The sequence below is a fragment of the Lepidochelys kempii genome, chromosome 15, assembly GCF_965140265.1.
Source record: "Lepidochelys kempii isolate rLepKem1 chromosome 15, rLepKem1.hap2, whole genome shotgun sequence".
Taxonomy (NCBI): domain Eukaryota; kingdom Metazoa; phylum Chordata; order Testudines; family Cheloniidae; genus Lepidochelys; species Lepidochelys kempii.
The window spans coordinates 21,876,867-21,888,949 of record NC_133270.1 but is presented as its reverse complement, the minus strand read 5'-3'; the positions used below and the strand labels follow the sequence as shown (position 1 = coordinate 21,888,949).

At 41.3% G+C, this 12,083-nt stretch overlaps 1 protein-coding gene across 1 annotated transcript in view; it reads right to left on the bottom strand.

The window, feature by feature from the left end:
• TMEM132D (transmembrane protein 132D) overlaps nt 1–12,083 on the bottom strand; it is a 387,025-nt gene that overhangs the window by 349,104 nt on the left and 25,838 nt on the right. The window lies entirely within an intron of this gene.

Sequence of the window (12,083 nt, the reverse complement as noted above, 5' to 3'; positions counted from 1 at the left end):
AACATTAATAACTACATTTCTTCACTGCAGTGAAAAGGATTGCTTGAAAATGATATGCAAAGGAAAATCATGGTGGTGAGAAAACAAAGCCAGCACAGGGGTGTCTACAAGCTGTGAAGTTTCCTGTGGTACCTTTTCCTATATACTACGGTCTGGAGATGTAGTGTAGGATCAAAATGTTCTCCTAAGGTTGCCAACCCTCCAGGATTGGCCTGGAGTCTCCCAGAATTGGCATCCATCTCCTTGTGACTATTGAAAGCAATTCAGAAGATTTTAATAGGATATTTTAAGAAAATAACATTATGTCATATTGGGGGAAAAAAATCTTTTGGAATAGCTTCAGTCAGAGTTGGCAACCCTATGTTCTCCCTCACCAAAGAGGCACAGTTTTCAACTTCCCTTTTAAAAGTCTTTCATCCTGCAAGATCTCACATGGTGCACAAGGTTATTTCTCTCCAATGCAAATGGGAACGAAGGCTACATGTGGAGTTGAGGGAGGTTAATAGCTAGACAAGTTCCTCCTCACTGAGTGGTAGGTAGTAAATCTCAAGCGTGGTCCTTCATTTGCAAGGGATTGCAAGGGCACAGAATGGGCCTGTCTGGGTAGGCATAGGCCAAAACACACCCCTAATCTTCTCTTTGGGATGATTTCATCCTATTGTTATTAGTATTTATACTAAGGAAATGCCTAGAGGCCCCAATCAAGATGTGAACACATACTGAAAAAATATCCCTGCCTCAGCTTAATTCAAACTGGATGCCCTCCACTCTCTCCTCTGTCCCACACACTTTTTACCTTGCACACAACACTCTGGATCTGTACCCTGTATTCAGGTTCAAGCCCAAAATAAATAAAAACTGACGGTGGTTAAAGAAAGTCAAGTTTTGAACAGCATTGTGTCTGGGATCCATTCTACAATTGTGCTACAAATGTGTGTGTGTTGGGGGGAGGAATTCCCCCATCTCTCAGTGCAACACCATGGAGGGCCTTCAAGGAACATACTCCCAGCCACAGTGTCAGAGCTCCTTCCCTTTTTCACAAATGCCATAGGCTGGATTGCTACTTTAAGTCATCTGGAAAACGTGAACCAAGGGCAACCATCAATAAATTCCAGAACATCTCCCGCAACATGTAATCACTTGAGAACAAGTTATGACACTCGTCATGACAAAATAGCACTTTGCCCCCTTGAGCAACTAAAATCAATGGGATCATGTATGAAGCAAGCTGCTATTCCACACAAAGATGTCAGAATCTGGCCCTTATACTGCAATTTCCACTGCAGGCTGAATACAGATCAGGAGACATTTATAACTCTTACTTATAAGGCTCCATTTAACAAAAGGTCTGATTCACTCAAGTTTGATTTTTCATGTTCCAATGGAGGTGTGTGAAATACTTGAAAGAAAATACAAAACTCATACAGGGATTTCTTGTGTTTCCTGACAGGTTTGGAAAGGAGTGGAATCATGTCTGCAAAAAAAAAAATTAAACATTTTTTCCCCTTGTGGAAGCTTATTTTTGCGTAACATGGGGAGAGCAGATAACGAAGAGAATTTGTGCTATTTCTGAGTAAAGACAGACTAATTTATCACTGAAAATATTTTCAGCATGGAAATTAGTCATTTCCCCTCCAAAATACCATGAAACAAAAAATCACCCACACAATGGAATGGCAAACAATTTCAAAGCAGACCTCCATGAAACAAAAGATGGTGACTTTTGCACAGTTGTAGTTTTTTTGGCTTAGCCATTACAGAGCATAAGTGGCCATCAGACCCTGTAATTTTCTGCTGAGCCTGTGGATCTTTTAGTCTGGGTTTTGGAAGCACAATATTCCTTTCAGAGAAGTACAAAGGTTTTGACAAAATCATGTCTTCGTTGGTACTTCAAATAATTTTGTACCCACTGAGCTACATAGAGATGTGCAGCATTTAAATTGCCTTGTAAGTGATTTGAAATCTCTGATATTCACCAACTTCTTTTATGATCTGGCTTGCCACTGCCTTTACTCGTGCTTTTCTTTTGGAGAGACAGGGTTATGCAAATCTTTGCTTACATTATGCAATATTCTGCTCTAGGTAAGGTGAAAAGTAAGATCCAAATAGGGCCCAAGCATTGTGAATAGCTATCAGGTCTCAATTTTTGCTGCTGTAGAGGTTCTATATCATTCCCAGACCTTTTGATTCTACCTCCTGCAGTATCCTTCGGAAACACACTCACAACTCCACCATGCTACATTTTCAATTAACTATTTTGTTTGGATCGTGGAACTTTCTGCTTATTCTTTCACAGCCCAGTTCTGCTCCCATTAGAGTCAGTGGCAGCACTCCCACTGACTCCAGTGAGAGCAGGAGTGACCCTAGGTGACAATAGATTTCCAATGTCGTATCAAAAATGAGAGTAGATTTTGGTTCCTTTTTGGTCTTACATCCCCTCCTCCCAAATAAAAATACAAGTAATAATCAGTGACCAGTAGATTTACTCCAGCTGCTTAGACAAGCTCTAGTGTAGCCTCATCAGGAAAGAGCTTGATTAATAATCAAACTTATAGAATTCTTTGCATAGAATTGTCTTTTTACTGGGTGTAATTAATTTCCTTGACCGCCACAGAAGGATGCTCTGAGTGAAACACATCCTTAGACTGTAATGATTATGCTAATCCTGTAAAGAGAAAAGCTGTGTTGTCAATTAATCAAAGTACCGAGCTTCACTGCTCAACTTCTGAGTTGGACTAAACTATCTATATGGTGAGAGTGAGACACACACATACTCTAAGTAAAGGAGGAAGCCACTGGATTTTTTTCTTCTCTCTTTTCTCTGCATATGAAGGTATGTCTATACTGCAATCATGGCATGTAACTGCAGCTTGGGTAGACAAACCCAAGTTAATTTACCTAGCCCAGACCCTGGAGAAATGAGGCTGCCACAGCATGGGCTTCACCATGGGCTAGCATATATGTAATTACTCATATTTCGGTGGATTTTGTACAGCCCACCCTGACGTCCATACTGCCAGGGCTTCACTGCTCTGGTACCCAAACTAGCTAGATTAAAGCTAGCTCAGGTATGTCTATTCAAACTGTAATCACACCCCCTGATTGCAGTATAGACATACCCAGAATCAAATTTTACTAGTGGAGGGTCCATCCATGAGACAGTTAAAAGCCTGCTGGACACATGACTAGACCACGTATTGCAAGAAAAATTCCTGCACTGGCAGTGGGCATGGACTAGATGACTTACCTGGTCCTTCATCTCCTACCTCTGTTAAAAAGTAGTGTGGACTCCCATGAGCAAATTTACAAGAGACTAGTCACCTTCATTTGATGAGGGGCTCTTCCTCGTCCCCGCACACACCCTGAAATTAGAGCTGTGGAAATAACTGATTTTTTTTTCTTTTTTTTTTTTTGGTTCGCTGGCAGCGTTGGAAAAAAAAAATCTTTTGGGTCGATCTGAAACCATTTGTTTTTTAATTTTTGATGCCCTTTTCAGTCAAAAATAAGTTCATTTCAGGTAAAACAAAAGATTTTGTTTTGATTTCAAGGGTTTTTTAAACTTATTTTATTTTGAATAAAATTTTGAACAAAAAAGGAAAATTTTTGATTTTTTTTGGAACTTGTTTTCATGGGTTTTTTCGACCAAAACAATTTGGTGAAATTCAGGAAATGTTTTGATCGACCCGAATCAGCGTTTTCAGCCAAAACTTTTTGGCCACGTCTAATTTAGACTCCTTCATTCCCAAACATTCTAAATCTAACGTCAATTGCACTTGTCTCTAACAGAGCACCACCATAGTCTCTGATCGAAACAAGCAGAGCAAAGCATTCCTGCTCCACCAGATGCTAAGTATGGTGCATCTCCACACTACAGAGGCAGGTGTATAGCACAAAAGGCCATTTTTCATTCTCTTGGGCACAGAGCAGCATTGTTTCCTAAAGCACAAAGGCAAGAGTTCTGTTCCTCAGAGGCCTGTTATTTTAACACAATGCTAAATCTCTCTATCTAGCAGAGTTTTAACCATGTGCCATACAGGGCATGCCTGCCTTGGAAAGCTATGAGCAAAATCCATATACAATCAGGATCATGCTAAAGCAAGGAAAGGCAGAGCCAAGAGGGGATCCTGGAGCATAACTATGTTTTGATCATAGCTCTTCCAAATCCCATGGCATTCAGTCAGGCCCTTCATAGCTCAGGGAATTCTGGGACAGGACCCAGGAATTTCAGCGCAGTACCCCTACCACTGCATGAGATGAGCGTGGGTAGCTGTGTGGAACCACCCACAGTGGCCACAATATGGGAGTAAAATAATGCTGCTGGGGGGGAGGGGGAGGAAGAGTGTTTCAATGCTATTTTGTGACTATTATTTGTGAGCAGTTGGGAAGGCAGAGAGTTAGATTATGGAAAGGCTATGGACAGGAGAAACAGGACAGCAAGAGGCTGGCTTGCGTGTGTATGAATTTCAGCTAACTAGCTACACCTTGGGCTCACAGTCCGTGCCAAGCTAGAGTCTCCTGCCACAGCAATGCAGAGCACTGCCTAAAGGTGTTTTGTCTAATGAGGCTGTAGCATGGTACTTAGCATCGGAGCTGCAATTTTCTCAGCACAGCAGCTGAAGTCAATGTGTGGCCGCTGAGGGAGTGCAGTGCCCTGCTTCCATGTGCTCCTGCTACTGCCCTGAGTAAAGAGCAGCAGAGGCAGGCCCTAAAGAAAAAGCAAATATAATGAAGTGTTAACTCCCTCCCTCCCCAGAAGGGAGCGTGGAACAAAAACTAAAGCAGATGGGCAAGTGGAAAGCCAGAGGCTCAAGGCAGTGAGAGAGCAGAGCAGCTGTGACTGAGCTGCATCTGAGAGCCACTGGCTGGCCCATGTGTTTAACAGGGATGATCACCTCTGCTCTGTGACACTGGCCCACTTTGGCTTTATTGGTTTTTAACAATGTCCCCTAGCTGGGCTCATGCATCCAACCAAATCCACAAGTCAATTCAAATCTCCAGCTATTAACATGTATCACTAACAAACCCTCAAAACCCAGACTCTTTGGGCACGTAAAGGTAAAAAGAAAAAATGGGGAGGGGGAAGGACTGCAAACAACTGACAAAATAGATGTTAGCCCTAAAGCAGAAATACCTGATTAGGCTGATTAAGCACAATATTTTTCTCTTAATCAAACTAATTTCAAACTCCAAAGCCCCCCATGTTGCATTAATATGGCACTTCTGAGATTACCCAAATTCTCCCGTGGGTCTCTGCTGGAGAAGACGTTTCCTATATGAATATTCAGCTTCCTAGCTCTCTGTCTCAGATACCAACCAAGGAGTTGTGCCTGTAAAAACATTTATTGAGTTAGAACATTCTGTGAATACCTACAGCCAGGATCTGCATGGCCAACGGCTATGCTATGCATCTTCTGTAGATTCCTTCAGCACTTCTGTGGACCAATGCAGCAAGGATGCAGAGTGCATCCTCTTTGGCAGTCTTGTCATCTCCCATTTTTCTAGGACTCCTCCTCAAAGGTCACCTCTAATTTTAGGTATTTACATCAGCACCTGAACCTCTCTTCATCGGACAACTGGATTGGACCCCTCAACATCACTCATCCTTCCTGCCTTCCTCTAGAAAATGCTCCCAGCTTGGGGAGCAAAGGAATGAATTCAGTTCTCATGCATAGTAGCCTATGTCACTATGTACAAGGTCAGGCTGCTTACTCCAGGTGCATCTGATGCCCTCGTATTCACTGCTCACCTCAGACAACTGTTGACAAAAAAGGGGAGAGGATGCAAAGGACTGAGTACTACTGTACCTTCTCCCACTGGCACGGTAACTGGATTCCATCACAGCCCATTCAGGTTTCTCATATAAAGGCATTAATGTAATCTAAAATTTGCTAGATAGGTTAATAGCGGATTTCTGCTCCCTATGCACATGTGACTCCCATTAACAGTAATAAATCATAAGACAAGGAAAAATGCCCTCCTAAAACTTTAGAGATGAATTACTGTCCCCAGAAGCTTCCTTTGTTAGCAGTGGATCTATATGTGTCATTTTCTAAAATAGTGTGTCTAGAGACCAACAATTATTACACTTAAACCTACAGCAAACTCAAAGACTTAAGCAGCCAAGCAAAATTACCTTGTAGCTATAGCCATTAACAAACTAATTAAAGGAACCATTAATAAATCTATCCTGATTGATTTCAGCTTTTCTAAAGGAAAAAGAAACCTCATGAAAGAAAAATCTATTCCCAGCTTAGAACACAGTAGAGTTTGCTTGAAGGGTAGTCTGGTGATCAGCAGAAAATCTTATATTAGCTATGCCCAATATTAACTCATGTACACAACAACTTGTCAAGTTCAAGGGTGTCTCAAAGTACACTGAAGTAAGAAATGAAAGAGTCAGCCCTTTTTCCCAGTGTTCTCAAAAGCACTTGTCATGGGAACAAGGATAACTTAGGTGAGTAAGGATGCAATTTTTTCTAGTATACGCTTATGGATATGTATGGATAACTAACACTGTATATCATTTCTAGAGCTGTCTGGAAACTGAAATTTCTATTCTGTGGAAACTTCAGACAGTTCAAAATTTGTTTTCATTTTAAATCAGAACAAAAACATCAAAAATTTATAAAATTCCCGTGAAACAAAATTCTGAAAAATTTTGATTCAGAATCACCAAAATATTTTGTTTCAATAATGTTAAATTGTTTAATTTTGGTAAAATAAAAACACTGTTTCAATAATGTAGAAACATAATATCATTATATATAAAATTTTATATTTAATACAATATAAAAATATAACTATATTATTTTGTATAATACAAAAGTCTAAATTAAATAATCAAAACAAAGTTGAAACAAACATTTGCACCTAATAAAAATGAAACACTTCGACATTACTGAAACAAAAAACTTACATTGATCCTGCTTTGAGCAAGGTTAAGCCCAATGGACCCAATTCAACATCCTGTGAAGTTAACTGGAGTCTTTCCATTGACTTTAACACAGTCATTAGTCAAGACCAATATCAAGTGCTTTAGGGCATCCTGTAAAAAAGTCCTGGGTGATGCCATATGGAAACCATAAATTGGTTAGTCTCTAAGGTGCCACAAGTACTCCTTTTCTTTTTACCATATGGAAAGAATTCTATACACACAAGTTTGCTCACAGTTCAGATGTTTTCTCTATTTATTTCCTCCTTAGAGACATCTGCATGAAATCAGGATTCGTTTCTGTTTTCAGTTCCTGTTGCCTTTGGAAGTCACGCTAGTTCTGTTTGTGATATCATAACCATTTTCACATCAACCCCGTGTAATGGCCTAAACAAAACCATGAGACTCTAAAGGTGATCTGCAAAACAGGGGTGAAAGTAATATTAAACTCTAACTGGTACAGGGCCTGGAGCTGGGCCCCCAGAAGGAGCAGGTTCTCAGGCAGAAGGGGCAGGGCCTCTGGCAGAAGGGGCAGGGCTGGAGGTCAGCCTCCCCCAGCCAGCCCTTCTGTGCTGCCTGGCCCATGCCACCCGCGGCTCCACTGGCGATTTAAAAAGGGACAGGGGTTCCGGCTGCTGCCAGAGTAGCGGCGGCGGCAGCCGGTCTCCGTGTGCTGCCCAGGGTGGAGGCAGTACATGGAGCTGCCACCTCCTGCCCTGCGCCAGGGGCACACAGAGACATGCCAGCAGCCGGCCGCTTCCAGGAGCAGCATGGGGCCACCAGCCATGGCATGCAGGCAGCCTGCCTGCCTGAGCCCTGCTGCACTGCTGGCCGGGACTTGGGGGCAGGTTGTCAGATATTTGTCCTGCATTTTGTGGGCCTCCCCTGTCGTTGGGGGCCCTGTGCCACCACATGCTTTGTTTTGTGGTAAATCCGCTCCTGCATATATTTACAAATGTTATAAAATACCAATTTTAAAATATCTGATTTTCTGTGGAGCAATTAATAGGATTCTGACCAAGACATTCTTAGACACAATAAATACAGGGGGGAAAATCCTCCCTGGTTTACATGGGAAGATTCACTTTTTGCACATGCGCGCGCGTGCACACACACACACACACAGGAAAAAAAAGAGAGAAGATAAAATTGGGTATTCTAACGTAAAAGCTGTTTTGAGGTCACTCTTAAAGTGAGCAGCTGGAAGAGATGCTGCACTTAAAGAGAAGACCCTGCAAATACTCCTCACAATAAGAAATAAAAACAGGGAATGAGTAATACAGAAAATGTGTTGCAAAAGCTGGATTTGTCTCTAACTAGAATGGTTTTCCTCCTGTTTCAATGAAGGGAACAAATTTTGTTCTCAGTTACAGTGGAGAAAATCCACAGAAATACCACCGGAGTTACTCTGCTTTTTCATCAGTGTAACCAATGGCAGAATTTAGCCAGGACTCTTCAAAGTTAGATGATAAATACACTCCATTAGTGCTATCCGCCCACCCAGCAACCCCTTCATAAAGACAGATCCCATCTAATCAGTGGGGAACTATGACAGTGGAGCTAAATGACAATTAGTACAATGTTAATAAGACTTTATAAGTGCCTGGTTCATTAAATGCTCCCGTAATTCCCTGGGGTACTCTGGGGATAAAAGCAGATTGTGACACAGACTGGAACATTAAACCCCAGCAATATTCAGTTTTGGGATTTAGGAAAATGAAAAGCATATGCTGAAATGTTTTTTAAAAGTGGTTCTCATCCCTTCATTTATGTTTAACTTGAAATATAATAGCTGATTTTACCCCTTGTCCATCTTTTAGTAAATGGCCTATAACATCATATTAATTCTTGAACTATTTTGTCCTATTTGAAGCACATGAAATATTCATAAAATGGTCTCATGCCACCTGCAAATGAGAACGTCAAGTAAGATTTACAGTTCCGAGAGGCAGAACTCCAAAAGCTTTGAGAAAGGCTAATTTAATACATCTGTCATATACAATTACACAGCAAAATGTAATCCAAAACATCTATTTTTTTTCCTCTTTGGACGTAAAAGAGCCAATTGCCTAGGCTCAAAATTAAACAGCTGTCTCACAAAACCAAGATATTAACCTCCAAGGTTTTTATGAACCAATAAAATTTGATCATTCAGTGCACTTCTCAGTAACAGTGGCTTTCTCCATTACATAAATTGCTACAGTGGGTTCTTGAGCATAAACCACTACAATGAATCAGTATTAAAGGCAGTGGGTGGGCTGTTATTAATACAAGGATGCAGATGTCCCCTTTTTCTACTATGGATTATTCACTACAAAAAACGTTTGTTTTTTTTTCTTTCTTTTGTTAAATAGATATGATGCAGGAAATAGGCACTCAGTTGCCATGGGGATAGGCACAATATAAGAACCTGGATAGAACAGAACTACTATGGTGAATTTAGTGATCTTACCTTAAATGAAAATTAAATCACAGCTGTGAATGCAATCATTACAGTTGTTTATGGGTGGCTGATTCTGGTCTTACCAAAATGTACCCACATTCCTATTACCCTTAGAAACCCAACTGAGATGCACTTTAAGACAGAAGGGGTGAAATCGTGGGCCTACTGAAGTAACTGGGAGTTTTATCATTGACTTCAGTGGGGCTAAGATAACACCAAGGGTAGATGGTGCAGAGACTATTCTGTTCTCTCCATGATTTACTGAAACATCTCTTCAGAATTATGTGCACACTCACAGCTCATACAGGCAGAGGATGCGTCAACTAAGCCCCAGTGGTGCTGGCTCAGAGAGCTTTCCATTGTAGAAGGCTACGGGGCACAAGGGACAGACAAGTCTTTATGTGAGATGGGTCATACAAAATATAGTTTTCACACAGCTTAGAAAGCATCCGCAGAGATCGTGTTTTCATGGGTTTTACAATAGTATCACAATTATTTAATGGTTTAAATCTTATCCATCCCAACCAAACCAGCTCAGAATAAAACAAGAGCCCCCCCCCCCACCCCACTCTTTCAAACAAATATTTTTTCAGGCTTCTGGTATATCACGATTACACTTTTTAAAATAAAATATCTGCTCACCTCTGTAGTTCACGATTTCCATTCAAGCTGTACTGAAGCAAAAAAGAATTGGAAATCCCTCAATAATGGATCAGATTCTGACACAAGCATTGAAGAGTAAATACAGAGTAACTCCACTGATGTCAGCAGAATCGTGGATTTATATCCATGAAAAACAGAAGTCAGTGTCTGGTTATTAAGTCTTTTCCTATTATACTTCAAGCCTGCTTTCCAGAGCAAAGAGTTTGAGAGTGCTCTGGATAAGCATTTGGATTTCTAGATATTTATTCTGAACACATCAACCCTCCAGACATCAATGTGATCTATGCCATCATGTGCCAGCAATGCCCCTCTGCCATGTACATTGGTCAAACTGGACAGTCTCTACGTAAAAGAATAAATGGACACAAATCAGATGTCAAGAATTATAACATTCATAAACCAGTCGGAGAACACTTCAATCTCTCTGGTCACGCAATCACAGACATGAAAGTCGCTATCTTAAAACAAAAAAACTTCAAATCCAGACTCCAGCGAGAAACTGCTGAATTGGAATTCATTTGCAAATTGGATACTATTAATTTAGGCTTAAATAGAGACTGGGAGTGGCTAAGTCATTATGCAAGGTAGCCTGTTTCCTCTTGTTTTTTCCTACCCCCCCCCCCCCAGATGTTCTGGTTTAACTTGGATTTAAACCTGGAGAATGGTCAGTTTAGATGAGCTATTACCAGCAGGAGAGTGAGTTTGTGTGTGTATGGGGGTGGGGGGGATGTGAGAAAACCTTGATCTATGCAGGAAATAGCCCGACTTGATTATGTAAAGAGTTGTCACTTTGGATGGGCTAGCACCAGCAGGAGAGTGAATTTGTGTGGGGGGGTGGAGGGTGAGAAAACCTGGATTTGTGCTGGAAATGGCCCACCTGTTGATCACTTTAGATAAGCTATTACCAGCAGGACAGTGGGGTGGGAGGAGGTATTGTTTCATGATTTCTGTGTGTATATAAAGTCTGCTGCAGTTTCCACGGTAAACATCTGATGAAGTGAGCTGTAGCTCACGAAAGCTCATGCTCAAATAAATTGGTTAGTCTCTAAGGTGCCACAAGTCCTCCTTTTCTTTTTAATAAGACAGCACTTTGTATCTTCAAAAGTGTTGCACAAATATTAACTCGTTGATCCTCGCAACACGCCCTGAGTGGCTCCATGCTGCAGAGTGCAAGCCTACGCTCCACATACAACTGCAAAGCAAGAAGTGACGAGGAAGATAGGGAATGCAAAGGAACTTGCTAGTGCATTCATGCACGTGCTGCTCCAAAGCCACCCCGTTACTCTGGCCTCTTAGTAGGAGTGAGGCCTAAGAGGGGAATGCATGACTCATTAGCATCCTGAGGACTGGGCTGAAGCCTGTCTCCTCAGACCATGCCCATTCTCTGTTCACACCTCATCCTTTTTTACTGAGCACACTAGAAAGGGAGTGTGTACACGGGAGGCTGGAGATATATTACTGTGCCTCTATGGCATGCTCTGTTCCCAAAGCAATGAGGCTCAGATTCCATTGTCTGAACACCCCTATGACATTGGTGTGTGAGTTGGGAATGTTGAGATATCTCAAGACGTCAGACCTATGAAAATACAAATGATTGAGTAACGCATACATCATTAATTAAGCTCAGCAAAAGCATGCATGCAGGTAGCAGTTAAAAGTAAAGACAGCATATATATGTACATAGAATAAGTTCCAACCCAAGCTTCAACCACACCAAACCAAAATGAGCTCTGAACTGTGTCTTTGGAATAGGGATACTGCAGATCATAAAATCCCCTCAATTCAGAACACTACAAATAAGAGGTCATGATAGAGGAAAGCACTGAATTCACTTACACTTGCTTACTCTTAGGACATATTAGGCCACAAGGAATTTGGTTTACATAAGCAATGACCATAAAAGGAAACTTTCCCTGGAGACTTTAACTAAAATGTGCACAGCACCTTAGATGATGTTTCCACTGATTAGCCAAGCTGTCCAAACCAATAGTGGTTTACAGTGAAATCATACATGCAACTTCTCAGCCTTCCAGGAGCAACATATAT